This window comes from Macaca fascicularis, chromosome 10 (assembly GCF_037993035.2).
Source record: "Macaca fascicularis isolate 582-1 chromosome 10, T2T-MFA8v1.1".
Taxonomy (NCBI): domain Eukaryota; kingdom Metazoa; phylum Chordata; class Mammalia; order Primates; family Cercopithecidae; genus Macaca; species Macaca fascicularis.
In genome coordinates this window covers 6932410-6959920 of record NC_088384.1, presented here as the reverse complement: position 1 = coordinate 6959920, position 27511 = coordinate 6932410, and the positions used below count along the sequence as shown (strand labels likewise).

Sequence of the window (27511 nt, the reverse complement as noted above, 5' to 3'; positions counted from 1 at the left end):
TGTGCACAAGGTAACCAAGGGAAAGTGAAGACGGCTGTGAAGCCAGTGAGTGGCAGCGATCCCAGGAACCCCACGACCACCAGGTGGATATTCAAAAGCCAAAGCTCATCCCTGAGGCCCCCACACTAAAAGTCAAGCTCGAGTAAGCTCTTCTCTCGTCAGGTGAAACCTGTGAAAACTGCAGCTCTGTTGCAGGCTGAGGGGAGGAAGTGGCACCATCCTCTCCCTCCTGCCCTTCCTTCCTAGTGGGTGGTCCTATTCTTCTGTCCCGGGTTTGCAAACACAGCTTCCAATCCCCTTTCCCTCGGGGAGCCCCTCCCATTTAGAGAGACAGGAGCCTCCCTGGGCAGAAACCCCAGCTCTGCCTCCCAGATGCCCCCAGGTGACCTTCAGAAGTGAAAATGGACCTCCAGCCCCACCTCTTCAAGGTGCAGCTGGCCAGTGAGTTATCGAGAGAAGGAAGCCAGGCAGGGGGCAGAGGCACCGTGCTCAAGAGGCAGCCTCGGGGCCAGGCGCAGTGGCTCACACCTGCAATCCCCAGCACTTTGAGAGGCCGAGGGGGGCGGATGACCTGAGGTCAGGAATTTGAGGCTAGCCTGACCAACACAGAGAAACCCTGTCTCTACTAAAAATACAAAATGTTTTTAGTAGAGCCGGGCGTGGTGGCTCATGCCTGTAATCCCAGCTACTCAGGAGGCTGAGGCAGAAGAATGTCTTGAACCCGGGAGGCGGAGGTTGCAGTGAGCTGAGCTCCCATCATTGCACTCCAGCCTGGGCAACAAGAGCGAAATTCCATCTCAAAAAAAAAAAGAGAGACAGCATCAGGCATTCGGACCTAGATTCACAGCCCAGCTCTGCCGCCTTCCCAGCTCTCCCTGCTCTGTCACCTCCCTGGGCCTTGTCCCTTCACCATAAGACTGGGGCAGTGGTGCCTCTGCCCTGGGACGACCATGTGGATTCAACAGGAAATATTCATAGAGCTCCTGGCCAGGCTTCGTGTTCAAGGTGAGTCCCGCAGGTCCTGCAGAGCCCACGCATGTGCCTGGAGGCACTGTGCCTTGTGCTGGGAAGGAGGGAGAGGAGGATCATTCCACTGCCTCATCACTGCCCCAGAGGCACCAAGTTAATGCTCCCACCTGAGGCAGGGAGGAGACAGGGCACAGGGGAGGAAAGCAGGGGGGCGAGTGGGGCCTGGACAGAGGCAGGGGAGGATCAATGGAGAACAGCCAGACGCCAGCTTGCCGGCAAGAATGGAGGCCAGTGCCTGGTGCAGCCACACCCGAGCTTCTTTCTGACCGTTCATCCTGGAGATCTGCAAACCGCACCCCTGCCCCACAACAGCCCCAGGAGCCCCTTCTGAACCCCCCCTCTGTCTGCCACCTCCTCGCCTCTCAGAGCCCCCTCTGCAGGTCAGACCATCTTGGTTTCTGGCCTGAACTTAAAACTGTCAATCAGAGCTGCTGCACCTCTGTTTGAACATCCTCTGCTCATCCGGTGTTCCCCATATAGGATCTAAACTCCCAGGGGCTGGGGCGGGGGCCGCCTGCCTGCCTGCTTCTTGGACTTCCTCTCCCCATCACCCACCCATCAAGGTCTTCTGCTCCTGGTGCCCTGAGCTATGCTTGGGACCTCAGCTGGGCCTTTGCAGGGCTGTGCCCTCTGCGGCAGCCTCTCCCATGCACTTGCCCACCTGTTACCTTCCCCTGGCCATGGCCCACTCATCCTTCAGCTATATCAGAGCCTCTCTGATCCACAGCCTTGCCTCCCCCTGACACTCCAGGCAAGGCCCTCCCAGGACAGGCCCACTGGTTTCCCGGGGATAGGCCTTGTTGGCATTTGCCAAATGGTAGTGCCCTGGCAGGCTCCTGCCTACCTGCCTTCTCTCCACCTCCACCAGTGGCAGCCTCCACCCACCCCATGACCCTTGCTTTGGGGTCCTGAGTCTCGATGAGGGTTTTAGGGTCCACCTGGGAAGCCTAACCCTGAATCCACACCCTTGTCACTCCATGCACATCTGCTGAATGACCCACAGTCACGGAGACTACTGCATCCCATAGCCCAGCCCTGGAAGGGGAAGGAAGGCACCTACACAAGTAATGCTGTTGGAAGCCAAACTGATGGGAAGCAAACAGGATGTCCTTCGGCAGAGGAATGGGTGAATAAACTCAGGAACAGCCAGACAATAAGATGTGATTCAGCGATTAAAATAAATGGGCTATGAATACTGTATGGGAAGTGAGAAGCGCCTCTGCCCAGCTGTCCACTGTCTGAGAAGTGAGGAGCGCCTCTGCCCAGCTGTCCACTGTCTGGGAAGTGAGGAGTGCCTCTGCCCGGTGCCCCCACTGTCTGGGCTGCTGTGCAGCCTTCCAAGTGTGAAGTGACAGCCTTGTGTGTGATCTTTCTGCCTTCCCCAAGTGTCCATTTTTGATGTTAAATTTTACGAAGGAAGGAAGGAAGGAAGGAAGGAAGGCAAGCAGGCTGGCTATGAAGCCATGAAAAGCCATGGAAGTGGCCGGGTGCAGTGGCTCACACCTGTAATCCCAGCCCTTTGGAAGCCTGAAGCAGGTGGGTCACCTGAGACCAGGAGTTCGAGACCAGCCTGACCAACATCATGAAACCCTGTCTCTACTAAAAATACAACAAAATAGCCAGGCATGGTGGTGGGCACCTGTAATCCCAGCTACTCAGGAGGCTGAGGCAGGAGGATCACTTGAACCAGGGAGGCAGGGGTTGCAGTAAGCTGAGATCACACCATTGCACTCCAACCTAGGCAACAAGAGTGAAACTCCATCTAAAAAAAAAAAAAAAAAAAGTCATGGAAGAACTTGAAATGCATCTCACCAGTGGAAGAAGCCAGTCTGAAAAGGCTACAAACAGTGTGATCCCAACTACATGACCCTGTGGGGCAGGCAAAACTAGAGAGACAGTGAAAGGAGTGGTGGTTGCCAGGAGTGAGAGGGAGACAGGGATGAGCAGGTGGGGCACACGGATCCCTGCCCTGGATGATGCTACCATGGGGGTCCCTGTCCTTAAACAAATCCAACGCAAAGAGGGGCCCCCTCATGGAAACTGTGGACTCTGGGTGGCCCTAATGTGGCCATGCGGGTCCATCAGGTACCACAGATGCACCCTCTGGTGCGGACATTGATAGAGGGAGGGTGTGCGTGGTGGGGCTGTGCGGTCACGGGAAATCTCTGCACCTTCCACTCAATTCAACTCTGAACCTAGAACAACTCTAAAAATAAAGTCTATTAATTTTTTTGAGGCAGACTGAGAGGTGCCATTAAGGAGACGAAAGTAGGGGGCCAGGAATGTGCAGGGGCCCCATCCCATCTCGGAGACTCAGCAGTCACCCAGCCAAGCCAAGCTCAGTGTCTGCGTCTGCAGGGGCCACCCCTGACAGAGCCCCAGGAGTGTCTTGGAAAGGGGAGGTAAATGGGTTCCAGGAAGTTCCTGAAACAAAGTCCTTTGCGACTGTGTCTTCCTGAGCGAGGATTTTCTGGAATGGTCTGGTCATAGTATCACGTGCAGTCGTAGCTCTTGGTCGGACGAGCTGTGGGCTGGCAGTTTGTTCGTAGGCCCTAGAGGATGGACCCAGGGACTGGCAAGGGCAAAACCTGAGGCTCCAAAGAGCTCAGAGGAGAGCAGGGAGTCAATCACATGAGGCCTCTGTTTTTCCATCTATAAAATAGACCTTGGCCTGCATGGATTCATAGGGCCCTTCCAGCTCTCCTGGATGAGTCTATTTGAATCCAGGCCCTGGGGAGGAGGGATGGGGGGGCTGGGAAGTCGCCCATGGGAGATGACAGTGGAGCAGTGACAGAGGCAGAGTTGTATCCAGATGTCCCAACGCCCAGTCCAGTCTGCTCCCTGACCCCTCTCCCTGACCAAGAAGGGTGGGGTGCCAAGAATGGGACTGGGCCTTCCAGAGATGCAACCACCTCATCCCTCCCTACAGCCCACCAGTCCAAGACCCTGGTTCCTCTGCCTCTCTTGGCTCCTTGTCCTGTGGCCAGCCTGTGCCTGTCATCTTGCCTCATGGCCAGCCCCTGGCTGTCACCACCTTTCCTTGCATCCCCCTGGGCCTAACCCACTCCCTCAAATCCATTCTCTGTGCTAGGAAGATCCATCTTAGCAAAACCCAAGTCTGACCCTGTCACTCACCTGCTCAAAAACCCGCATAGCTCCCCATTGCCCTATAGACAAAGACTCTCCTCACCGTATCGGAATCCTAGCTACCTGTGTTGTGTATACTGATCCCAAAATTCACACGGAAATGCAGCGGGCCTAGAAAAACCAAACAATCTTGAAAAAAAAAAAATAGGAGGACTCATACTTCCCAGCTTCAAAACTTACTGCAAAGCTACAGCTATCAAGATGGTGTGGTACTGGCATAATTAAAGACATATAAGTCAATAGAATAGAGTAAGAGTCCAGAAATAAACCCATACATATATATATGGCCAATTGATATTCAATGAGGGTGCCAAGACAATAAAAGAAGAATCATCTTTCAACAAATGGAGCTGAGACAACTAGGTATCCACATGCAAAAGAGTGAAGCTGGACCCCTACCTCACTCCATATACAAAAACTAACTCAAAATGGATCAAAGACAGCCATGGAAGAGTTGCCACTACAAAAAGCAGAAGAGGACAGATGCCAATCTTCATGACTTTGAATTAGGCAAGAATTTCTTAGTTATGACACCAAAAGCACAAGAAACCAAAGAAAAAACATAGAAAATGGATTTCATCAAGATGAAAAACTTTTGCTTTGAAGGACATTAACAAGAAAGTGATAAAACAGCTCAAAGACTAGAAGGAACTACTTGTAAATCATATATCTAATACAGATATAGTATCTAGACTAGATAAAGAACTACTACAACTCAATAATTTAAAAAAACAAATATCCACATTAAAAAGTGACCAAAGACGGCTGGGCACAGTGGTTCACACCTGTAATTTCAGCACTTTGGGAGGCTGAGGTGGGGGAATCACTTGAGGTCAAGAGTTCGAGACCAGCCTGGCCAACATGGCAAAACCATGTCCCTACTAAACATACAAAAATTAGTGGGACATGGTGGCAGGTGCCTGTATTCCCAGCTACTTGGGAGGCTGAGACAGGAGAACCACTTGAATCTGGGAGGTGGAGGTTGCAGTGAGCTGAGATCACACCACTGCACTTCAACCTGGGTAATAGAGTCAGACTCTGTTTCCAAAAAAAAGTGACCAAAGGATTTGAAGATACACTTCTCTAGACAAGATATACTCATGGCAACAGGCACATAAAAAGGGGCCCAATATCACTAGTCATCAGAAAAAAATGCAAATCAAACAGACAATGTCACAGCACTTCACAGTCGCAATGATGGCTGTACCAAAAAAAAAATGACAATAACAGATTGTGGCAAGGATGTAGTGAAATTAGAGCCCTCATACATTGCTGATGGGAAGGTAAAATGGTGCAGGAGATTTGAAGAACAGCCTGGCAGTTCCTCAGAAAATTAAACATAGAGTTACAGTAATCTCACCCCAGATATCTACTCAAGAAAACAGAAACACATGTCCACACAAAAATGTACACTTGAATGTTTACAGCAGCACTATTCACAACAGCAAAATGTGGAAAAAATCCAAATTTCCATCAACAGAAAATGAATAAACAGAATGTGGTATGCACATCCAACCATAAAAAGGACTGAAGTCCTGACAAGTGACACATCATGGGTCAACCTTCAAAACATGGTGCTCAATGAAAGAAGCCTGACATGAAAGGCCAAGGATTCTAGGTTTCCATGTGTATGAAATGTCCAGAATAGGGAAACCTACAGAGACAGAAAGATTGGCGATCGCCAGGTGCTGGGGGTATGGGGGAAGGGGGAGTATCTGCTAATGGGAACAGGGTTTCTTTTAGGGAGATGTTAATATTCTGGAATTAGATTGGTGGTTGCACAATCTTGTGAATATACTAAAAACTACACTGTATGCTTTAAGAGAGTGAATTTTGTGGTATGTGACTCGATCTCAGGTTTTATCAAATGCCCTCCAGACTCAGCTGGCATTTGGGAGCCGCCCAGCAGGTCCCACAGCCTCTCCTGCCTCATCTCTCGCTCAAACCTCCTAACCACATCCTCTACCACTCTGGGAAGCCTGTGAGGTCACACCCCACCTTCGCCGAGCAACCCCATTACAGCATTCATCACCCAGCATTGGGGTGGTGAAGTGTCCTCCACCCCTCCATGAGCTCCCCTAGGTCAGAGACCAGGCTGGCTACCCCTGTGTCCACAGCACCCAGCAGGGGCCCCATAGATCCACAGAGCAGACATCAGACAAGGAGCAGAGGTGGATGAATGGATAGACAGATGTTTGGACGGGTGATGGATAAATGAATGGATGGATGGGTGGATAGTTGGAAGGGGGGATGGATGATGGCTGGATGAATGAATGGAAAATGGGTGGATAGATCAGTGGATGGATGGATGAATGATTGAACAGATAAATAGATGGATGGATAGATGGATGGATAGATGAATGGATGTTGCATAGGTGGAAGGATGATAGGTGGATTGATGGATGGATAGACAGTTATATGTGGGGGATGAGTGATGGTGAATGAATGGATGGATGATTGAACAGATGGACAGATGGATGGATGGATGGATGAGTGGATGGATGATGAATGGATAGATGCACGAATAGTTGCATGGGTGGGAGGATGATGGATGGATGGTTGGATGGATGAGAGGATGGATATAGGTGGATGGATAGATGAAGGGTGGATACCTGGATGAATGAAGGGGATGGAGGGATGAATGGATGGATGATTGAACGGATGGATGGATGATTGAACGGATGGATGGATAAGTGGATGGATGGGGGATGGATGGATGCATAGATAGATGACTGAACAGATGGACTATGGATGGATGAATGAGTGGGTGAGTGGGTGAATAATGAAGGGATATATGGATGTATGGGTGGATATGTGAATGGGTTTTCAGGAGCCTAGAATGTCTGACCATTGCCCCTGTTTTGGGACAAGGGAATAGCCACCTCTCCTTTCATTCCTCTATCCTTTTTCTCCCTGCTGACTCTAATGGCTCCAGATTGACCAAGGGCAGTAGGAGGGGATGGTCAGGCCAAGTGAGTTGGGTGAAGGAGGGTAAGAGCCAGTGCTGCACTTTGCCCCAGATTTCACAGCCCGGCCAAGCCTTCCTTGCTAGGAACTCTGGCAGTGAGAACAAGACCCATGGGAACGCCTCAGAGCAGACGGGCCACCTGCCCTAAGCCAAGTGGTGACAAGGGCCCTGGCCCAGAGATGGGGAGGGAGAGAGGGCCCAGGCTTGGCTTCTCTGCTGAGCCCAGGGAAGGTGATGACTCAGCAGGGGAGAAGACAGACACTCCCTAAAGTGGGCCTAAGCTGGCTAGAGCTCCACCAATACACAGCATCCCCCAGCAGCCTGCACACATGCATGTGCGCACACACGCACACACCATCCAGTCAGGGGGCGCACTGGCTGGGACCACAGCCACCCCACACTGTCTCAGAATAGATCTCGCCACCACCTTCTGAAGTCGATGAGGCAGAGTTCTTTGTGGCCATTTCACAGAAAGGCAAACTGAGGTCCCAAAAACTGGGTGGCTTGGTCTGAGCCTGGTTCCCCCGACCAGTACTCCCACTCACTGATCTACAAAAGCCAAGCTGTCACTGTCCCCCTGGGGGTGCAACCACATAGGTCACACCGGTGGTGGCAAAGCTCATTTTCCATTTCCTGCCCACGCTCCTTCTGCAGAGGCTTCCTGAGTACCTACCCCATGCCCAGCACAGTGCCCCTCACCAGAGGTATACAAGAAACAAAATCCGGTCCATGGGCTTGCAGCGCTGGGGTCCCAGGGAGCAGACCTGTCACTGAGTCCTTGCTGACTCAAAGGTCAAGGTCATCTCCTTCCCACTGCAAGGAAGCCGGAAGGGACACATGATTGATGCCCTTGCATCAGGGCAGGACCAGGGAGAACTTCTCAGAGGAGGTGCTTTTGAACCTGAAACCCAAAGAAGAAAAGAGAGGCATCCAGGTGGGGGCAGAGGGGGTGTGGCAGGGAGAAGGGGAGGAGAGGGGCTGAGGAGGCAGCGCGAGCTGGAAGCCCAGAGCACGTAGGGAAGGAAAGCAAGTTCCAGGCAACTCTGTGGCCAGCACGGCAACTGAGGCCAGGCCAAGCCTGGGGGCCTTAGTGTCTAAAGACAAGATGAGAATCCCAAAACGCTCACGCTTTAGGAGGCAACTTTGAAGCAATCAGGCTACTTTTTTATTTTTTATTTTTTGAGATTTGGTGTAACCAGGCTGGGTGCGGTGGCTCATGCCTGTAACCCCAGCACTTTGGGAGGACGAGGCGGGCAGATCACCTGAGGCCAGGAGTTTAAGACCAGCCTGGCCAACATGGCGAAACCCTGTCTCTACTAAAAATACAAAAAAAAAAAAAGAAAAGAAAGAAAAAAACCTAGCCAGGCGTGGTGGCAGACATCTGCAACCCCAGCTACTTTGGAGGCTGAGGCAGGAGAATCACTTGAACCTGGAAGGCGAAGGTTGCAAGTGAGCCAAGATTGCACCACTGCACTCCAGCCTGAGCGACAGAGGACTCCATCTCAAAAAAAAAAGAGAGAGAAAAAGAGAGGTTGGGCGCGGTGGCTCATGGCTGTAATCCCAGCACCTTGGGAGGCCGAGGCAGGCGGATTGCCTGAGGTTGGAAGTTTGAGAACAGCCTGACCGACATGGAGAAACTCTGTCTCTACTAAAAATACAAAATTAGATGGGCGTAGCGCTGCACACATGTAATCCCAGCTACTCGGGAGGCTGAGGCAGGAGAATCGCTTGAACCCAGGAGGCGGAGGTTGTGGTGAGCCAAGATCATGCCATTGCACTCCAGCCTGGGCAACAAGAGTGAAACTCTGTCTCAAAAAAAGGAGAGGAGAGGAGAGGAGAGGAAAGGAGAAAGAGCAAGCTATGGCAATGTATGAATTATTTGCAACCTGCTTCCCCTGCAACCCCCACCCAGACCTGTAAGTCAGCTGCTGCGCTTCCTCACCCAGCAAAATCTGCAAATTGGGATACAGAGGCAGAGAGCAGCCAGAGAGGCTGTGGGGGCAACATCCAGGACAGAGCTGAGTAGAGTGGAGGGGCTCAGGAGGGGCGCAGATGGAACGGGGCAAGGACAGCTAAGTTTCGGGAGCTAGGAGTAAGAGAGTGAGACTCCTAGGGCACCTGAGATAGAGGCAGAGCATGAGCGATGTGGAGCTCATTTGTACACGTTTAGCTGCAGGTTATGGACATCCATCCACATTATAGTGCTATATCAGGAGTCTGCAGTAGAGTCTGCAGTAGACGGATGGACGGATGGATGGATGGATGGATGGATGGATGGATGGATGGATGGATATAGGTGGATGCATGAATATAGGTGGATGGAGATAGATGGATGGATGATGGGTGGATACCTGGATGGATGGATGGATGGATGGATGGATGGATGGATGGATGGATGGATGGATGGGTGGATGGATGGATAGTTTGATGGGGGGATGGATATAGGTGGATGGATGGATGGATGATGGTGGATGGATAGATGATTGGATGGATGGATGGATGGATGGATGGATGGATGGATGGATGGATGGGCAAGTGGGTGGGTGAATAGTGAAGGGATATATGAATGTATGGGTGGATATGTGGATGGGTTTTCAGGAACCTAGAATGTCCAACCATTGCCCCTGTTTTGGGTAAAGAGAATGGCCACCACTCCTTTCATTCCTGTGTCCTCTTTCTCCCTGCTGACTCTAATGGCTCCAGATTGACCAAGGGCAGTAGGAGGGGATGGCCAGGCTTCTCAGCCAGGCTGGGTATGATGCCAGACCAGTAGTTCTTTTCATCTGTCATGAGGTGCTCTTGGTCCACGGGGTAAATGCATTTACATGTTCTTCCACTATAAAAATAACACCACTTATTACTGGATATTTGAAAAATGCTAATTTGGAAAACTAGAAAGAACAGATAATTTTCCATATTATCAACATCCAAAGATTATTATCAGTTACAATTCAGTGCATTTCTTTCTGATCTTTTCCTAATCTCTGCATTTTATATCATCTTAATAGCTTGTAGAATGTTTTGAATATTGGTTGTTTTTTAAAATTTAACATGATTGCATGAACATTTCCCCATGTCTTTAAAAACACTGTAGGCTGGGCGCGTGACTCAGGCCTGGAATCCCAGCACTTTGGGAGGCCGAGGCAGGAGGATTGCTTAAGCCCAGAAGTTCAAGGCCAACCTGGGCAACATAGGGAGACCCCGTCTGTACAGAACATATTTTTTAAATTACCTGGGTCTGGTGGCACCCATCTGTGGTTCCAGATACTTGGGAGGCTGAGGTGGGAGGATCACTTGAGCCAGGGAGGTCAAGGCTGCAGTGAGCCGTGATGGTGCCACTGCACTCCAGCCTGGGTGACAAAGGGATACCCAATCTCAAAAAAAAAAAAAATCATAAACCTAATTCTAATGGGTGCATCATATTCCAGAGACAGGATGTACGAGAATTTCATGACTCACTTTGTTGGCCATTTTCACAGTGGGTATTTCCTGCTGCTCTAAACAGTGCCCTGACAGTGTGGAGAGTTTCCTCAATTTTGAGAGACTCCCTGAGTGTGAGTTTCCAGAAGTGGAGTCACTGAGTCAGCTCAGTTCCTGAACGTACAGCCAAGCTGGCCTCCAGAAGGTCTGCAGACGTTTCCATTCCCATCAGGGGGATGAAAGCCCCGGCCGCGCAGTGCCCAGTACGAGGGACACACGTGCACTTACTCACCTACAATGTGGCAGACTTGAGGGGCCTCTCCGTGCCCAAGAGGCATTTCTATGGCTGTGTTTCATGGCCAGTGTTCCTGCCACCCCTGGGAACTATCCTGTGGGCTCGGCTGGGGCCATGAGCCGGGGAGTAGACACTGCTTGGATTGAGAAGCCGGCGGCCCCCAGCCTTGGCTCGTGCCTTCCTCATCGGCAGATGGAGAGACCAGGAGGCCATGAGACATGAGCATGAACAGCGGGCGTAGCTGGTGACCTGCCACTGCACTCTCGCCCCTCACAGCCCGCCGTCCGCTGGCAGGGCCGCTCGGGAGCACACACTGTTCCTGGTGCAAAGCCACTGCTGCCTGTTCCGGGAACAGCAGAAGATCAAACGCCCCGGGTTCCTGGACTTCATTAAAAACGTATTTCTTTCTCTTTGCCCGCAAAAGTTTCCATGTAACCAGGGAAACCTTTTTTAAATTACACGCTTCCTCCAACAGTCATGCAGTCTCGGGCCTGAGAATGGACGAGGCCCAGGATCTCTCAAGGTCTCAGGATCTCTTCCTCCACTGGAGCCCAGGGCCTCGTCGGGGGATGTGCTGCTCAGTTTCCAGAGGGGCAGAGAAGCCACATGGAAGGAGGGCAAGGGCCAGAACCCAGCTGGTCAGAGGGCACCCAGACAGCCCCAGAGGCCCCCAGCCACCTCGAGCCCTGCTAGGCAGCTGGGACAGCCCAGGGAAGGTGCCGGGCATTCACTAATCCGCTCATCTGCTCACTGGCTGACACTCTGCCAGGTCATCTGTGCTTCGGCAGAGCTGGGATGGGGAACAGAGAAATAAATCAGCAGAAACCCTTTGGTCAAGTCACTGCCAGGTTCTGGAGGGGGAGATGGCACCTGAAACATGTAATTACATTCCCGTCATTGTTGAAAAGACATTTTCTGAGAGCTTACTCTGGGTCACTGACTATGCTGGGAGGTTCACTTCATAAGCATTCTGTGAGCTGGGGACTGAATGTGTCCCAGGCCGTGGCTGGCTGAGGCAGACAGAAACCCATCGAGGGCCACAGAGTCCACCTAGGGTCCCAGGCCACCAGCAGGAGCCAGAGACCACCCAGGGTCCCAGGCCACCAGCAGAGGCCAGAGCCCACCCAGGGTCCCAGGCCACCAGCAGGGGCCAGAGCCCACCCAGGGCCCCAGGCCACCAGCAGGGGCCAGAGCCCACCCAGGGTCCTAGGCCACTGGCAGAGGCCAAACCAAGACTAGGCTGCTCAGCCTGCCTGGTTCCACGATACTGCAATGGGGGCGAGCAGGAGGCCAGGGAGCTCCCTCAGGATCACAAAGCCCCCCCACCCCAAGCACTGGGACGGGGTCAGCCAGGAAACAGGGCACAGCGTCTGTCCCGGGGCCAAGGAGGAGGGAAGGAGGGGGTTGGGCAGAGCCAGCTCCATGGACAGTCTGTGCAGGAAACAGCTGAGGGAAGCTGGGACGAGATGGGGGCAGTATGGCCTCCAGAGCCCACCCTCCCGTGGGAGCCAGGGCAGGGGCGGTCCTGCCACTGCTGAGGTTGGAACCACAGTGGCTGAGGCCACAATCCAGCTCTGGGTCTGCCGGCTCCCACCCGCCATCACTGCCAGAGCCCAGAGACCTCTGCTGTAGAGCAGGACTGTAGATTTCTGCCCCTTAGTGTCAGGGAGATTCCAGGTCCCAGAGGACAAGACAAGGCCAGGAGATGTTTCTCCCAAGACTCTGGGCAATTCTCAAACCGGGAGCTGAGTCAGCCCCATTCACCTGCTCACCAAGGGGACAATGGCCAACACCTGGGCAGTTGACCGTGACCAGCAAACGAATGAATTAAGGAATAAAAGAATGCTGGAGTGAATGAAAGGAAGCAGAGCCCTGACCAGACTCTGGGAGCCCCAGGTCTGGCCGGTTCCCGGCCTCACTGGAGACCTGCTGCAGGCCAGGGCCATGGCGAGGCAGCGGCTGGGGGTGCGGAGAGCAGGGAGACTGCAAGCTGCTCCGAGGGGTGGCTGTGTTCCTGTGGCTGCTCCCAGAGGATGAGAGGGAGACTTCCAGACAGAAGCGATGGTGGAGGACACAAAAAGGCAATTCCTGCCCCATGGAAATACTGAGGCCAGCTTTTAAAGAAAAGGGGGTTAGAACTGATGGAGTTTCTTTCCTATCTGACTTCTGTGTGTTCCAGATTATTTTTCCAATCTTGGTTCAATTCCGAACTGAACCCCCAAGTGCCTGCCTCCAGGAACCAGCTCCTAGGCCAACAGACCAGCGGAGGCAGCAGAGAGCAGGACAAGCAGGGCGGACAAGAAAGATCTTTCTTCAACCTCAATCCCACAATGAACGCTCAGGCAAGTGCTGGGAGTAGTGAGCCCACCGTCTCTAGAAGCAATCAAGCTGCTCCTGGATGCCCAACAGTCAAGAAGCCCAGGAAAGAATCTATAAGTAAAAGGGGGTGTTATTATAACAAGGTTTACCCCAAGTACCCCAAGGCCACTCATCACGAAGCCCCTTAGGAATGGTGCTGTGTCCAGGGTTCAGAGCCACCCAAGTCCTCCAGACAGACCAGAGAGGGGGGTGCCCCAGGAGCCCTCTAGGCTCCAGAGAGCAGCAAGAAAGGGCTCAGCACCTGCTATATGCTGGGCACTGTGCCAGCCAGGAGTTGTCTCTCATATCATCTCAAATCATCTCAATATGCTGCAAAGTATGTATTTCCGTCCCCTTTTTTTTTTTTTTTTTTTTTTGAGATGAAGTCTTGCTCTGTCACCCAGGCTGGAGTGCAGTGGTGCAATCTCAGCTCAATGAAACCTCCTCCTCCCGAGTAGCTGTGATGACAGGTGCCTGCCACCATGCCCGGCTAATTTTTTGTAGTTTTTGTATTTTTAGTAGAGCCGTGGTTTCACCATATTGGCCAGGCCGGTCTCAAACTCCTGGCCTCAAGTGATCCGCCCGCCTCAATCTCCCAAAGTACTGAGATTACAGGCGTGAGCCACGGTGCCTGGCCTCTGTCCCCATCTAACAGATGAGGAAGCTGAGGGTCAGGGAGGTAAAAGGCTTGCTTGCAATCACACAGCTCCCTGGGAGCAGAGCCAGGATACAGAGCCAGAGTTGGCTGGCCCACAGCCTAGGGTCAGCTGTCCCCTTCAGCTGTCATTCAACCCATAAGTATTCATGAGTGCTTGCCACGTGCTACATCTTTGTCTGGGGTTTGGGTCATAATCCCTAATGACTATCTTGAGCGCCATAATCCCAAATGCTGAAATCCCGAAAGATCAAAATCCCTGAAGTCTAAATCCCTAAAGTCTAAAATTCCTAACATCTAATTGACTCCCCCAGTCATGACAGATTTGGAATTAGAGGTAATTGAGGCTTCTAAAAGTGAATGGCAAGGTGTTACCAATAAAATTTGGGTTTTTTTGATTCAGCCTAATGCATTTGGTGGAAAATTCAGATAACTGAACGGGCCACTTGATACAGCAACCACAAAAACTTCAGCTTAAAAATGTGTCATTTGGCCCAGCGCAGTGGTTCACACCTGTAATCCCAGCACTTGGGAAGGCCAAGGCAGGAAGATCACCTGAGGTCAGGTGTTCAAGACCAGTCTGGCCAACATGGTGAAGCCCCATCTCTACTAAAAATCCAAAAATTAGCCAGACACGGTGGCGGGCGCCTGTAATCCCAGCTACTCAAGAGGCTGAGGCAGGAGAATCCCTTGAACCTGGGAGGCGGAGGTTGCAATGAGCTGAGATCACACTACTGCACTCCAGCCCGGGCGACAGACCGAGACTCTGTCTCAAAGAAAACAAATTGTCATTTGCCTGCCTTGGCATTCCTTCCAGCTGACAATATTCCAGGAGCTTTTATGTATTTTTTTTTTTATTTCTAGTTTTTCTTTTTTTTCTTTTTATTTTTCTTTTCTTGTGCCTCCAAGAGCTTTTAAAGACATAGAGCCACATTTGCCTGAAGAAGCCACTGAAGTTTCTGAATGGTTTGAGTATAATTATGCGCACCGTAGGATGAGAAGACACGTACGGCTGGCCGGGCATGGTGACTCACGTTTGTAATCCCAGCATTTTGAGAGGCCGAGGCAGGTAGATCACTTGAGGTCAGAAGTTTGAGTCCAGCCTGGCCAACAAGGTGAAACCTCGTCTCTACTAAAATACAAAAATTAGCTGGGCTGGTGTCAGGTGCCTGTCATCCCAGCTACTCAGGAGGCTGAGGCAGGAGAATCGCTTGTACCCAGGAAGCGGAGGTTGCAGTGAGCTGAGATTGCGTCACTGCACTCCAGCCTGGGCAGTATTGTGACCACCAAATCTGTGGTCTGTAGGTGAGTGCACGTGGAATGATAGAATGCCCATGTCAGTGTATGTCAAATCACAGAAAAATTTCATAAAAAGCAGAGCCATGTAGAAAATGAACATGAACATATTTTCAAAGGAGAGGCATGCCCTTTAAAAAAAAAAAAAAAAAAAAAAAAAAAAAAAAAAAAGCCAGGCTTGGTGGCTCAAGCCTGTAATCCCAGCATTTGGGAGGCCGAGACGGGCGGATCACAAGGTCAGGAGATCGAGACCACCCTGGCTAACCCGGTGAAACCCCGTCTCTACTAAAAAATATGAAAAACTAGCCAGGTGAGGTGGTGGGCGCCTGTAGTCCTAGCTGCTCGGGAGGCTGAGGCGGGAGAACGGCATAAACCCAGGAGGTGGAACTTGCAGTGAGCTGAGATCTGGCCACTGCACTCCAGCCTGGGCGACAGAGCAAGACTCTGTCTCAAAAAAAAAAAAAAAAAAAAAAAAAAAAAGCAGCTGCACATAGTGGCTCACACCTGTAATTCCAGCATCTTGTGGGGCCGAGGCAGGTGGATCATGGGGTCAGGAGTTCGAAACCAGCCTGGCCAATATGGTGAAAACCCGTGTCTACTAAAAATACAAGAATTAGCTAGGTGTGGTGGCGGTAGCCTGTAGTCCCAGTTGCTTGGGAGACTGAGGCAGGAGAATCACTCGAACTCGGGAGACAGAGGTTGCAGTGAGCCGAAATCGTGCCACTGCACTCCAGCCTGGGTGACAGAGTAAGACTCCGTCTCAAAAGAAAATAGAAAAGAAAAAAAGCGGCTACTCATTGAGATGCAAGACTTCAAACTATAGTTAATAATGATGAAAGTCAGCCAGCTTTTATGGACTGTCTCTGAGCAATAGCCCATAATCTAGCCGAGTAATACATGTTTTCATGTTGAGTCATCTTTTTAGTGTGTTAGCTTTCTTTTTTCTTTTCTTTTTCTTTGTTTAGGTTTTCTTTTCACTCACTCTTCTAAATTATCAGCATTGTTTTTCTACAATTTGTTGTGCTATGGATTTAATCTTTCCATCCTTTCCAATCCTGGAAGTATAAATTGCATAGAGACTTTTAGAGAGTTCTAATTCCTTTTATGCATCTTTTGCAAATTCGACTCCACCAAAGTGCATTATCCCAGCGTTGACTTTGTGTGTGAGCACTCTGTGTGTGTGTGATGTAAAAATGTTGAAACTGCCGGGCGCGGTGGCTCAAGCCTGTAATCCCAGCACTTTGGGAGGCCGAGACGGGCGGATCACGAGGTCAGGAGATCGAGACCATCCTGGCTAACACAGTGAAACCCCGTCTCTACTAAAAATACAAAAACTTAGCCGGGCGAGGTGGCGGGCGCCTGTAGTCCCAGCTACTCAGGAGGCTGAGGCAGGAGAATGGCGTGAACCCGGGAGGCGGAGCTTGCAGTGAGCTGAGATCCGGCCACTGCACTCCAGCCTGGGTGACAGAGCGAGACTCCGTCTCAAAAAAAAAAAAAAAAAAAAAAAAAAAAAAAAAAAATGTTGAAACTTCCTCAATGAAGGGATGTCCTTTTTGTACATCTGCACTTGGAAAAGGTAAAGTTTCTCCAGATCTCAGCTCTTTGGATGAGTGCATAGGCACTGGTGACCCGTCACAGATTTTGAACGGTCTTATCAAAAGACTTAGGTTGTTCATCCAGGTATTCTAGATGACTGCGGTTATAAAGCTGGGTGCACACAATTACCCACCATAGTATACTGTGTTAGTACATTTTCCTTTTCTTTTCTTTTTTTGAGACAGAGTCTCACTCTGTCACCCAGGCTGGAGTGCGGTGGCATGATCTTAGCTCACTGCAGCCTCTACCTCCCAGGTTCAAGCGATTCTCCTGCCTCAGCCTGTAGCTGGGATTACAAGCATGTGCCACCATGGCAGGGTACTTTTTTTGTATTTTTAGTACAGATGGGGTTTCACTATGTTGGCCAGGTTGGTCTCGAACTCCTGACCTCAAGTGATCCACTTGCCTCAGCCTCCCAGACTGCTGGGATTACAGGTGTGAGCCACCACTCCTGGCCTAATAGCCTGCTATTGACTGAAAGCCTTACTGATAACATCAATGGTCAATTAACACATATTTTGTATGTTGTGTGTATTACACGCTGTATTCTTACAATAAAGTAAGCTAGAGAGAAGTAAATGCTTTAAGAAAACCATGAATAAGAGAAAATGGATTTACAATTCAATAAGTGGAAATGGATCATAATAAAGGTCTCCATCCTTGTCGTCTTCCTGTTCAGTAGGCTGAGGAGGAGGAAGAAGAAGAGGAGGAGTTGGTCTTGCTGTCTCAGGTTTGGCAGAGGTGGAAGAAAATGGACATATAAGTGGATCCAAGCAGTTCAAGTCTATGTTGTTCGAGGGCCAACTGTAAGGTCACATTCATGGCTTCCAGGTGGCCAGGAATTTTTGGAGGATGAAAGTCAACACAGTATAAGTAAACAGCCTGGAACTCTGGAGCTACATTTTCTCTGCAGAGTAAACGGCAGGCACACTCACCACCTGCTATAAAAGATTCAGGTTCTCTGAGCTCAAGACTCCTCTCCTAAAACACAATCCATTAAGTACAAAGCTGCCACTGGGCCCTATTTGTGTTATTCTTGGAACTGGCCCATAAAAATGTAGATACTGTGGCTCCCATTGCTGCCGTGGGTCATGAACTGTTTCTTGTTTCTGACCCAGGAGTCTCATACCTTCTGCCAGAATTTATGGAACGGAGGCAGGCTCTTTTCTTACCTTGCAAATAGGGTACAATCTCATGTCCTTCACAGTTATTGGTGAGTAGGACCTGTGGCTGAGGGAATGGCTTCACGACCTACAGAGGAGGAGAGTGTGAGAATCGTAGGGGTGAAACTCTAGGAGGAAAGAGAAGAGAGGCAGCAAGGAGGAGTGGCAAGAGCTGTCCGGGAGGCTCTGAGGAGTCGGGAAGGGGTCGGGGAGGGAGATGCTAAGGGGGCGTTGTCCCTGCTGGCCATGTGGTGGGTGTGCAGAGCCCCTCCTTGCCTGGCCGACAGATCCTCAGCCGAGCTCACCCTGCTCACTGACACTTTGTGCAGGGGACTGGGGGTGACCCTGAGAGGGGATGGGATCTGCCACCAGGTTGGCATGGGCATGTGGGCAGGCAAGATGAGGGTGAGTGCCACGGCCAGGGAAGAGCTGGCATCCTGCTGACATCCTACAGCTCACCTGATGGTTCTGTTAAAACTGAGGTGGGCCCAGAGCCCTGCCTGCTCCGTCTCCCAATGCCAGGGGCCACTTTGGGACCCCCAGAGCTCCAGAGGCATGATTAGGAGATATCTGGACCCAACAGCCTCGGTCTGACCTTGATGTTCAGGTTTTGGCAGTTAACCCCCTCGGGGGCAGAAAGGGTGGCTGCTCTGAGCCCGCCTCCCCATTTCCTTACAGGCTCCATAGAGTCATTGAGTTTGACCCCAGCCAGGCTAATGGATGCAAAATGCTTGGACCAATAGTCAGCCTGGAAGATGGAAAACTGCTGCCAGGAGCAGGGATGGCTTCATGCAGAGCAAGGGCTTCGCAGTAAGAAGCTGCAGGTTCTAATGCTGCCTCTGTGAACCCCAGTTACCACGCTTTCAAAATGGGTCCATGGAGGGGCAGGGCTCAGCAGTGGAACCGGGAGAGCCGCGCGACGCAGGCCCCCTGGCTGTGAGCTTCTCAGGGGCGGGTGACTGCACCTGAATCTGGAGAGTTCACAGATGTTACAGATATTCTCTGGAACTCCGGGTTGCCGGGCTCTCTAAGCCTCATTTCTTTAAAGTATTTTTTTCTTTAAAGTAAAACGATGTTCTTTTTCCTTTTTTGTTTTTGTTTGTTTGTTTTTTGAGTTGGGGTCTTGCTCTGTCACTCAGGCTGGAGTGCAGTAGCACGATCTTGGCTTACTGTAGCCTCAACCTCCCAGGCTCAAGCAATCTTCCCACCTCAACCTCCCCAGTATCTGGGACTACAGGTGCACACCGCCACGCCCGGCTAATTCTTGTATTATTTATAGAGACAGTATTTCACCATGTTGCCCAGGCTGGAGTGCAATGGTGCAATCTCAGCTCACTACAACCTCCACCTCCCAGGTTCAAGCGATTCTCCTGCCTCAGCCTCCTGAGTAGCTGGGATTACAGGTGCAAGCCACCATGCCTGGCTAATTTTTGTATTTTTAGTAGAAACGAGGTTTCACCCTGTTAGCCAGGCTGGTCTTGAACTCCTGACCTCAAGTGATCCACCCGCCTCGGCCTCCCAGAGTGCTGGGATTACAGGGGTAAGTCACTGTGCCCCGCCTGAGCCTCACTTTTCTCAGCTGTGAAATGGAGCAAGAACCCCCCCCCCACGTGGTGTATACAAACTAAACTGTGACTTCTGCGCACAGTGCCACAGTTTGTACCAGGCTGCTGCCTGCCCCAGCCTTGGCTCCAGCCCAGCAGCCCCTTTTCAGGCCGCCTTCTCCTGTCTTCACTGGAGCCCGGGCGTCATCTCCCCTCAGGGGCTTTGGTTGTGGTGACCAATGGGCCTGGGACCTGACTTAACTGTGTGTGAACCCCCAGCGCCCACCACTGGGCCTGGGTCAGTGAGTGAATGCGTGCAATTTAGGAAGGAGAGGAATGGAGTTTTTGGTTAGAGTTTGTTGAATAAAGTAAAATGTAAAGACAAAAGCAGCCAGGGGGAATGTGGGAAATGCTTCATCGAAGCCAGGTAATGACAGAGCCTGGGATGCGGGTCTCGATGGGCACATCCCAGCTACTCGGGAGGGTGAGGCACGAGAATCACTTGAGCCCGGGAGGTGGAGCTTGCAGTCAGCAGAGATTGCGCCATTGCACTCCAGCCTGGAAGACAGAGCGAGGTTCCATCTCAAAACAAGCAAACAAACAAATAGCAGGCTCTTAGTAGTTAAGTTTGGGGAGAGTCCAAAGTTACAAGTAGATTTTTGACCGCACAAGGAAGTCAGCACCCCAACCCCCAAGTTGTTCGAGATTCAACTGTCTTTGGAAATGGAGTCTTTGCAGATGTCACCAAGTCAAGATGAGGTCATCCTGGAGTAGAGTGGGCGCTCAATCTGAGTGCCGTCCTTGTGAGGGGGTGAAATTTGGACTGATTCACACCACGGGAAGATGGCCGCATGAGACAGAGGCAGAGACTGGAGTGAGGCAGCCACAAATCAAGATAAGCCCAGGATCAACAACCATCAGCAGCACCTGGAAGGGGCCAGGAAGGACCCCCCCGTGGAGCCGTCAGAGGGAGTGAGGCCCTGTCATCGCCTTGATTTGAACTTTTGGCTCCAGAGCTGTGAGTGGATCCACCTTTGTAGTTTTCAGCTGCCCAATTTGGGTAATTAGTTTCAGAGGCCCAAGGAAACGAACGCGTCACTATGCAAAATCCCCGAAAAGACTATCTGGGGCAAAGAACAGTTGGTGCTTCCTCCAAACACACACAGAGAGACATGAGACGGGCAGAGAGCATCGTCCCCCATGGCTCCACGGTGATGGTGAGCAACAGGACCCAAGACCCAGTGGCTACGCTGGGATCCGGGACCCTCCCATCTCTTGTGCCTTTATTTCAGGTCTCCCCCGTGCCATAATTGGCCACAATGTCATTGTGGCATCTACCACCCCTTGTAGGGGAAATGTTTGTACCAGTTAATTAAAATATTTATAAATGCTCCCATGTCATTGCTACATATTTGACTTCCACCTAAGATTGAAAAAAAAGATTCCATGGATTTCAAAACTTAAGAAGCTGGACTGTCAGGCTGGGCATGGGGGCCCACGCCTGTAATCCCAGCACTTTGGGAGGCTGAGGCGGGGATCAAGAGGTCAGGAGTTCAAGACTGGCCTGGCCAGCATGGTGAAACCCCGTTTCTACTAAAAATACAAAAAATTAGCCCGGCATGGTGGCACCTGCCTGTAATCCCAGCTACTCAGGAGGCTGAGGCAGGAGAATTGTTTGAACCTGGCAGGCGGAGGTTGCAGCGAGCCAAGATCTCGCCATTGCACTCCAGCCTGGGCAATAGGGTGAGACTCAGTCTCGAAAAAAAAAAAGAAGCTAGACTGTCTAGGCCCGACCCTTTCAGCTGACAGTGCAGAGAAGGGCAGGGCTTTCTCAAGGCCAAGTGGGTTAGAAGCAGTTAGTCAGGGTTAGCTCCAGCCTGAGAGTGGCCTCACGAGCTAGTCACCAGTTTCTACCAATCAAAGTGAGGTCAGACCAGCAGATGGGGGAGGACAAGGGGGAGACAGCGGCAGAGCAGGATCCAGCAGTACAGGTGGGGCAGGGAAATGGGGAGCAAGCTGATTTTAAGCAAGCAGCATCCTTCAGCCACCTCCCCCAGGTCTCCTGTCTGTCCATAGTTGGAACTCCCAGCCCTGGAGTCTACATCATTTCCTCTGATAGATTCCCATCATAGTCAACTTTTTTTTTTTGAGACAGTCTCACTGTCGCCCAGGCTGGGGTGCAGTGGTGCGATAACGTTAGGGTAGATAACATTAGTCTATTTTACAAGTTATCTTTTTTTTTTCCCAGACGGAGTCTCGCTCTGTCACCCAGGATACAGTGCAGTGGCATGATCTCAACCCCTGCCTCCCAGGTTCAAGCGATTTTCCCACCTCAGCCTCCCGAGTAGCTGGGATTACAGGCACCCACCACCACGCCTGGCTAATTTGGGTATTTTTAGTAGAGACAGGGCTTCACCATGTTGACCAGGCTGGTCTCAAACTCCTGACCTCGAGTGATCTGCCTGCCTTGGCCTCCCAAAATGCTGGGATTACAGGTATGAGCCACTAAACCTGGCCAATTTTTTTTTTTTTTTTTTTTAGATGCAGGGTTTTGGCTCTGTCACCCGGGCTGGAGTGTAGTGGTGTTATCACAGCTCACTCCAGCCTCAAACTCCTGGGCTTCAAGCAGTCCTCCCACCTCAGCCTCCCGAATAGCTGGAGCTAAAGGCATGCATCACCACTCCCAGCTTTTTTATTATTATATTATTTGTAGAGAGGGGGTTTCACCATGTTGCCCAGGCTGGTCTTAAATTCCTGGCCTCAAGCCATCCTCCTGCCTTGGCTTCCCAAAGTGCTGGGATTACAGGCAGGAACCATGCCCCCGGTCCCTCATCATAGTCTTAAGTGCTGTTGTCTTTAAAAACCTGTTGAAAAGGGACTACCTCTTCAACAGCGAGGGCAGAGACCCCTGTGTCTAGCTCCCTGAACTGGCACATGTGAAGCAGTGTGGATTTGTGATGCTGGGGGGCCAGGGCTCACCTGTTCCTTCCACCTTTGCCCACCGAGTGCCCACCAGGTGCCAGCCCCTGCCCCAAGGCTCTGTGGCCAGAGTCTGATTTCATCCCTATGACAAATGTTCAGGGTAGATAACGTTAGTCTGTTTTACAAGTTATCTTTTTTTTTTTTTTCCAGATGGAGTCTCGCTCTGTCACCCAGGCTACAGTGCAGTAGCATGATCTCAGCTCACTGCAACCTCTGCCTCCTGGGCTCACATGATTCTGCCACCTCAGCATCCCGAGTAGCTGGGATTACAGACACGCACCACCACACCGGGCTAATTTTTCTATTTTCAGTAGAGACGGGGTTTCACCACATTGGCCAGGCTGGTCTTGAACCCCTGACCTCAACTGATCCGCCCGCCTTGACTTCCCAAAGCGCTGGGATTACAGGCGTGAGCCACCACACCCAGCTTAGTCTATTTTACAAGGAGCCCGAGGCTCGGAGAGACAGGTCTGCAGCTAGATGTAGGTAAGTGGGAAAGGAAGGAATGAAGGAAGGAGGGAGGGAAGGAGGAGACAGTCAGGGTTCCAGTCCCAGGGATGGGAAACAAGGGCAGCGTCCTCACCAGGCTCAGTCCCAGTTGTGAGAGGGTCAAGGAAGGGGAGGACCTCAGAGGGCAGGGCGGGGCTGCAGCAGGTCACACACACAGAGCAGAAGTGCTGTGTCTGCTTTTCCGGAAGGACAGCTGCAGCCTTAGATTCCCCAGTTACTCAGAGGGGCCAATCCTACCCCTGGCTCACGCAGGTGGGGACCTGGGCCCCAGACCTCAGGCTGCATCCCCCCAACTTAACATCCTCCTGACTGGCTTTCTGCTGATGGCTAGGAGGTTGTTCCCATCTGAGCCCAAGCCTCTCACTAATGCTGCTGACCCAAGGTTCATGGGGGTCCCCAGCCTCCAGCCTGGGGAGATGGCCTCCAGGGCCAAGGCTGGCTGGCTCAGTGGACATCTCAGACCAGGCCTTCCCAGTCTCTGCTCCCTCATCCAATCCTCCCAGCTTTTCAGGAAGGAAACATCATTCCTCCCATCCCAGAATCGGGGGGAGGGGGGGAAATCCTGGGCCCAGAGACGTGGCATGACTTGCTTTAGACTGCACGGACAGAGACAGGCAGACAAGAAGTGGACACCCATTCATGCCCTGATTCCTCCCCCAGGAATCTTTCTGCTACTCTGCTTGGACTTTCTTGGTAAACAACTGGGCGTGTGAGCGAGCGGCGGCGTGCATGCCAGAGACAGATGGATGCAGTGAGTATGCTAAGCCCCTGGCAGCCCCGGCACTGAACACCCAGATAAAGCTGCCAGGCCGCCTTCTTCCTTCTCCAGGAGAACAGGTGTCGGTGGCCCAGGGACAGGAGCTGGACCAGAAGGGCTTTGGAGAGCCTCTGAAGGGAGGCCAGGAGAGGACAGAGGCAGAGATGGAAGGACCCTGTGGGGAGTGGTGCCCCCGGAACGCCGCCTCCATCGAGGGCTGAGTAAGAAGAGTGTTGTTTGAATTAGAACACTAATATGGGAGAGATATGGTAGCTCATGCCTGTGGTTCCAGAACTTTGGGAGGCCAAGGCAGGCAGATTGCTTGAGCTCAGGAGTTCGAGACCAACCTAGGCAACATAGAAAGACCTCATCTCTATGAAGAAAAATAATGAGCCAGGCATGGTGGCACACACCTGTAGTCCCAGCTACTTGGGAGGCTGAGGTGGGAGGGAGGATCACGTGAGCCTGGGAGGTAGAGACAGCAGTGAGCCATGATCATGCCACTGCACTTCAACCTGATTGACAGAGGGAGACAATGTCTCAAAAAAAAAAAAAATCCAACAAATATTAGTCTTAGAAAGATAGAAGACAGGGCCAGGAGTGGTGGCTCACGCCTATAATCCCAGCACTTTGGGAGGTCGAGAGGGGTGGATCACCTGAGGTCAGGAGTTCAAGACAAGCCTGGCCAACATGGTAAAACCCCATCTTTACTAAAAATACAAAAATTAGCCAGGCATCTTGGCACATGCCTGTAATCCCAGCTACTCCGGAGGCTGAGGCAGGAGAATCACGAACCCAGGAGGTGGAGGTCGCAGTGAGCCAAGATCATACCATTGCACTCCAGCCTGGGCGACAGAACAAGACTCCATCTCAAAAAAAAAAAAAAAAAAAAAAGAAAGAAAAGAAAGAAAAAGAAAAAAGAAAGATAGATAGAAGACAGAAAAACAAATGAAAAAAAAAGTGAAAATAATGACTAAAAATGTTTCAAATGTAATTATCCACAATGCAAGTTTGCATCTAGCAAAAACATCAGCCCATGGATGTAAGAAGTTTAGAAAAATTCAAATAATAAATACAAAGCAACCAACATAGACATATTTTAGCTAAGCTGCTGAAAACCAAAGCTAAGGAGGAAGTCTTAAAGGCAGCCAGACAGAAACGGCGTATAACGTACAGGAGAATAGCAACAAAAATGACAGCTTGCTACTCATCAGAAACAAGAGAATCCAGAAGACAATGGAACAATATCTTTAAAGCAGTGCAGGGGGTGGGGACAGCAGGGGACTGTCAGCCTGGAATTTTAGATCCAGCAAAAATACCCTTTAAAAATACTGGTAGGCTGAGCGCAGTGACTCACACCTGTAATCTCAGCACTCTGGGAAACTGGGGCAGGAGGACCGTTTGAGGGCAGGAATTCGAGGTTACAGTGAGCTATGATTGCATTGTTGCACTCCAGCCTGGGTGAAAAAACAAGACCCTGTCTCAAAAATTATTACATTAATTAACTAATTAAAAATAAAGGTAAACTGAAATCATTTCTAGTTAAATACAAGCTAACTTCTTCACTACCAGATGTAAATTAAAAGAACTTCTAGGCTGGGCGCGGTGGCTCACGCCTGTAATCCCAGTACTTCGAGAGGCCGAGGCGGGCGGATCACGAGGTCAGGAGATCGAGACCATCCTGGCTAACATGGTGAAACCCCGTCTCTACTAAAAATACAAAAAATTAGCTGGGCGTGGTGGTGGGCGCCTGTAGTCCCAGCTGCTGGGGAGGCTGAGGCAGGAGAATGGCGTGAACCCGGGAGGCAGAGCTTGCAGTGAGCCGAGATCGCGCCACCGCACTCCAGCCTGGGCCACAAAGCGAGACTCCGTCTCAAAAAAAAAAAAAAAAAAAAAAAAGAACTTCTAGAGGGGCTGGGCGCAGTGGCTTAAGCCTGTAATCCCAGCACTTTGGGAGGCTGAGGTGGGCAGATCACTTGAGGCCAGGAGTTCGAGACCAGCCTGGCCAACATGGTGAGAGACGCTGTCTCTACTAAAAATACAAAAATTACCCGAGCATGGTGGCACATGCCTATAATTCCAGCTACTCAGGAAGCTGCGGCAGGAGAATTGCTTGAACCCAAGAGGTGGAGGTTACAGTGAGCAGAAATCACGCCATTGCACGCCAGTCTAGGTGACAGAGGGAAAGCCTGTCTCAAAAAAATGTTTCAAAAAGGAACTTCTAGAGGAACTTCAAGAACTTCTAGAGGGTTGAAGGAAAATTATGCAAGATGAAAACTTGGATATAGAAAAAGGGATGAAGAGCAATGGAAATAAGTATATGGATAAATATAAAATACTATTTTCTTCTTTTCAATTTCTTTAAAAGACAATTGACTATATAAAGCAAAATAATACCAATGTATTGTGGGGGTTATAATACATTTTCAGGTAAAATATATATCAAAGCAACACAAAGGATGAAGGAATTACAGGATAATGTTTTAAGGTTCTCACATTTTTTCTTAATTCAAGGTAATCTGTGATGCGTTAAAAATACACATTGCCAGCTAGGCGCAGTGGTTCACACCTGTAATCTCAGCACTTTGGGAGGCCGAGGCAGGCAGATCACGAGGTCAGGAGTTCGAGACCAGCCTGGCCAAAATAGTGAAACTCCGTCTCTACTAAAAATTCAAAAAATGAGCTGGGCGTGGTGACAGGCACCTGTAATCCCAGCTACTCGGGAGGCTGAGGCAGAAGAATCTCCTGAACCCGGGAGCTGGAAGTTGCAGTGAGCCAAGATCATGCCATTGCACTCCAGCAACCTGGGCAACGGTGCAAGACTCTGTCTAAAAAAAAAAAAAAGGAAGAAAATACACATTGCCTTTTCCCTCCACGATTTCTCTCTGCTCCAGTGCATTACTTGATTCCAGGGGCTCCATTTGTCTGCCTGCAAGCTACTCACTTCCCAGGACTACACCGCTGACCTCCGCCACTATCAGACTCCTTCTGATGGCCCTACTGCACAGGTGGGAACATCTTTCCCCCATCTTTAGAAAGTTTGAAGAGTGGAGAAGAGGGGAATGTGAACGTGAAGAGGAGGCTCCACCTGGAGCTGAGGCACCAGACCCCACCCGCTGTTCTAGAACTCGTCTTGGACAATTGCCAATCAAGTGATGGAAAAATTGAGGGCTTTACAGCTGAATTTGTGAACTTAGAGTTCCCCCGTTTGATAACTGTAGGCTTGATTTCATTTCCAAATCTCCCCGGGCTGCCATGACAATAGAGTCTTTGGAGATCTGGACATGTTAGAAACTCACATGTCTAAACTTAGATGGAAATACACTGAAAGATATCAGAACCTTAGAACCTTTGAAAGAGTTGGAACGTCTAAAGAGCCTGGACCTCTTAAACTGTGAGGCTACTAACCTGAATGACGACTGGGAGAGCGTCTTCAAGCTCCTGCCCCAGCTGACCTACCTTGATCACTGTGACCAAGAGGACCAGGAAGCCCCCAACTCAGATGCCGAGGGGGATGATGTAGATGACAAAGAGGAGGATGAAGAAGGAGAAAATGAGGAAAATGAGGAGGATAAGGATAGTGAAAAGGAAGAGTTTGATGGAGACAAGGATGAAGATGAAAGTGAAGATATAGACTGTGAAGAAGGTGAAGATGAAATCAGTGAGAAGGAAGAAGAATTGGGGCATGATGAAGGGGTTGATGAAGATGAAAATAAAATAAATAACAGATGGTTGGCCTAAACCCAACTATATCAGTAACTACATTAAATGTAAATGGAATAAATCCTCCA

At 50.7% G+C, this 27511-nt stretch overlaps 1 pseudogene; it reads left to right on the top strand.

The window, feature by feature from the left end:
* Window positions 1–950: 950 nt before the first annotated feature.
* On the top strand, window positions 951–27511 carry LOC102134785 (acidic leucine-rich nuclear phosphoprotein 32 family member B pseudogene; annotated as a pseudogene).